Source organism: Chiloscyllium punctatum, chromosome 12 (genome assembly GCF_047496795.1).
Source record: "Chiloscyllium punctatum isolate Juve2018m chromosome 12, sChiPun1.3, whole genome shotgun sequence".
Classification (NCBI taxonomy): Eukaryota; Metazoa; Chordata; class Chondrichthyes; order Orectolobiformes; family Hemiscylliidae; genus Chiloscyllium; species Chiloscyllium punctatum.
In genome coordinates, this window is record NC_092750.1 from 80258003 (window position 1) to 80262100 (window position 4098).

Genomic DNA, 4098 nt, shown 5'->3' on the forward strand with positions numbered 1-4098 from the left:
TAATGAAATATTAACTTTCTTTTCAGGTCAACAGACCTGCAATCCACCAATGGTTTCTCATCCAAAATTCATAATAACTATCTCGTTTTCTTTCATTTGAATTCTCATATTAATGGAAGGAATATTAATCAGACTTGTCAATTAAGAAGTGGCTAACTATTTTTCACATAAATATTTCAGTTCTTTCCAACATATTGCACAATTACATTGCAATAAGGGTTTTCTCATCATTCTTAAATTTGCTATCACCCATTTTAAAACTAATTATTGCAATTAACAAACCGGTAATCATTGTTGAAATCTAATATCTCCAACTTTAGATGAGGAATTACGGCTCAGTACATCAACTGATGCAAAACGTATTGCACTCTACAATCTCTTAATCTTACCAAAAATAGTTTGAAGTGTGGAAGCTTAGTTGGATTGAACTGACTGTGAGCAAAAATGCATTCTGAAGATGGGTCACTGGACCCAAAGCATTAACTCTGATTTCTCTTCACAAATGCTGCCAGATCTGCTGAACTATTTTCCAGCAATTTCTGATTTTGTTTCTGATTTCCAGTAGCCACCGTTTTTTGCATTCTTGTCCTGATAGTTTTTCATTTCAATGCCAACATTTCTGTTTTCTGATTATTACAATAAGAGCTAACTGTTTTCATGCTAAATATCAATTCAATTTCATGTATTTCTTCCATACGCAAAACAGAATTAACAATTGTTTGTTCTCGCAAGGATTGTGACGGTTTATACCTCAGGTTGAGGTTTAGGGTGTAGGTTTGCTCGCTGAGCTGTAGGTTTGATATCCAGACGTTTCATTACCTGCCTAGGTAACATCATCAGTGGCAACCTCCAAGTGAAGCGAAGCTGTTGTCTCCTGCTTTCTATTTATATCTTTCTCCTTGGTGGGATAGCTGGGTTTTGTGGTGATGTCATTTCGTGTTCGTTTTCTGCGGGGTTGACAGATGGCATCCAGATCTCTGTGCTTGTTTATGGCGTTGTGGTTGGTGTGTCAGGCCTCTAGGAATTCTCTGGCATGTCTTTGCTTAGCCTATCCCAGGATAGATGTGTTGTCCCAGTTGAAATGTATTTTTTTTTTTACACGGATGAAAAAAAAACACCATTTCGACTGGATCAACACATCTATCCTGGGATAGGCTAAGCACTCCAACCACAACGCCATAAGCACACACATGGATCTAGATGCCATCGATCAACCACGCAGAAAACGAACAGGAAATGAAATCACCACAAACCCCAGGAACCCCATCCAGGAGAAAGATATAAATAGAAAGCAGGAGACAACAGCTTCGCTTCACTTGGAGGTCGCCACTGATGATGTTACCTAGCCAGGTAATGAAACGTCTGGATATCAAACCTAAAAATCAGCGAGCAAACCTACACCCGAAATGTTTGTTCTATTACAGTAAAACTTGAATTCTTAGAAATCACAATTTTGTGAAAATGAGGGAAGTTGTCTTTCGCTGAGTAGTCACATTGAATGACTAATTCTTTATTTCCAATTCATATGCATTACAAAGCAGTTTAATTTTAATTTCTGTATATGAATAATTGTTTCAAACATATCGAATTATTTGACTATCGTGACATTTTTATTTCATTGAGATCAATGTCGCTTCGGTCCATCAGTATTAGAAATTACTAATTATTTTAATTGGTCCATTACACACTGAACTGTCTAATACAATCCTAGTCCAATTATCACAATAAATATCTGAGCAGTTTCCCATTGAGTAACCATAGTAAGTATATGATTATAGTCCTGCCCATCCTGCATGGGAACATTATTGAGCGCTCTGGTAATGTCTGTACTAATACACCAGGAGGCATGGGTTGAATTCCCACCTTCAACAGAGATAGAACATAGAACATAGAACATAGAACAATACAGCACAGAACAGGCCCTTCGGCCCACGATGTTGTGCCGAACTTCTATCCTAGATTAAGCACCCATCCATGTACCTATCCAAATGCCGCTTAAAGGTCGCCAATGAATCTGACTCTACCACTCCCACGGGCAGCGCATTCCATGCCCCCACCACTCTCTGGGTGAAGAACCCACCCCTGACATCTCCCCTATACCTTCCACCCTTCACCTTAAATTTATGTCCCCTTGTAACACTCTGTTGTACCCGGGGAAAAAGTTTCTGACTGTCTACTCTATCTATTCCTCTGATCATCTTATAAACCTCTATCAAGTCACCCCTCATCCTTCGCCATTCCAACGAGAAAAGGCCGAGAACTCTCAACCTATCCTCGTACGACCTACTCTCCATTCCAGGCAACATCCTGGTAAATCTTCTCTGCACCCTCTCCAAAGCTTCCACATCTTTCCTAAAGTGAGGCGACCAGAACTGCACACAGTACTCCAAATGTGGCCTAACCAAAGTCCTGTACAGCTGCAACATCACCTCACGACTCTTGAATTCAATCCCTCTGCTAATGAACGATAATACTCCATAGGCCTTCTTACAAACTCTATTCACCTGAATGGCAACCTTCAAAGATCTATGTACATAGACCCCAAGATCCCTCTGTTCCTCCACCTGACCAAGAACCCTACTATTAACCCTGTATTCCGCATTCTTATTTGTTCTTCCAAAATGGACAACTTCACACTTGGCAGGGTTGAACTCCATCTGCCACTCCTCAGCCCAGCTCTGCATCATATCTAAGTCCCTCTGCAGCCGACAACAGCCCTCCTCACTGTCCACAACTCCACCTATCTTTGTATCATCTGCAAATTTACTGACCCACCCTTCGACTCCCTCATCTAAGTCATTAATAAAAATTACAAACAGCAGAGGACCCAGAACTGATCCCTGCGGAACTCCACTTGTAACTGGACTCCATGCTGAATATTTACCATCTACTACCACTCTCTGACTTCGACCGGTTAGCCAGTTTTCTATCCAATTGGCCAAATTTCCCTCTATCCCATGCCTCCTGACTTTCCGCATAAGCCTACCATGGGGAACCTTATCAAATGCCTTACTAAAATCCATGTACACTACATCCACTGCTCTACCCTCATCCACATGCTTGGTCACCTCCTCGAAGAATTCAATAAGACTTGTAAGGCAAGACCTACCCTTCACAAATCCGTGCTGGCTGTCCCTAATCAAGCAGTGCCGTTCCAGATACTCGTAAATCCTATCCCTCAGTACCCTTTCCATTACTTTGCCTACCACAGAAGTAAGACTAACTGGCCTGTAATTCCCGGGGTTATCCCTATTCCCTTTTTTGAACAGGGGCACAACATTCGCTACTCTCCAGTCCCCTGGTACCACCCCCGTTGCCAGTGAAGACGAGAAGATCATTGCCAACGGTACTGCAATTTCCTCTCTTGCTTCCCACATAATCCTAGGATGTGTCAAAGCACCTCTGTGAGTTGGTTAGAACATATCTAGGTGTCTATTGAATTGCTTTTCAATCCAACATTTCCTCAACTTGTATCTGTTGTTCATTGCTATGACCACAATATCTGCACTTTATTGGCTTTAGGTCACTGATTAAAATATAAAGGGGATTATGCTGCTTCTAAATACCTATCAACTTTGCAGTATTAAAGATTCTACAGTGTAAATAATATTTAAATTGAGAGGGGAAAGATCGAAGAGGGATCTGACGGGCAATTTTATTCGTACAATATGTTTGGCACATATGGGATGAGCTGTGAGAGGAAGGGGCAGCGGCTGGTACAATTACAACATGTAAACGACTTTTGGACAGTTACATGGATAGAAAACATCCAGAGGGGTATGGAACAAACACAGGAAAATGGGACGAGTTTAGTTTAGGAAACCTGGCCAGCATGCCAAGTTGGGCTGAATGGGCTGTTTCTGGGATGTGCCAATCTACCATTCTACAATTCAAAAGTTGACTGTGATTGGTAAAGGAGAGAACGAGCGTGTGTTAATTCTGTTTTGTGTCCAGAAATAAAGTGGAATGAATTTTAATTTTGTCATGTAAAATAGTTCACTCTTATTGTGATTAAAAACACAATGAATATGAACATTGAAGTGAAATATAATTAAATCAATTCAACTATGTTTCCATGGTTAAAGCAGAAATTGACCT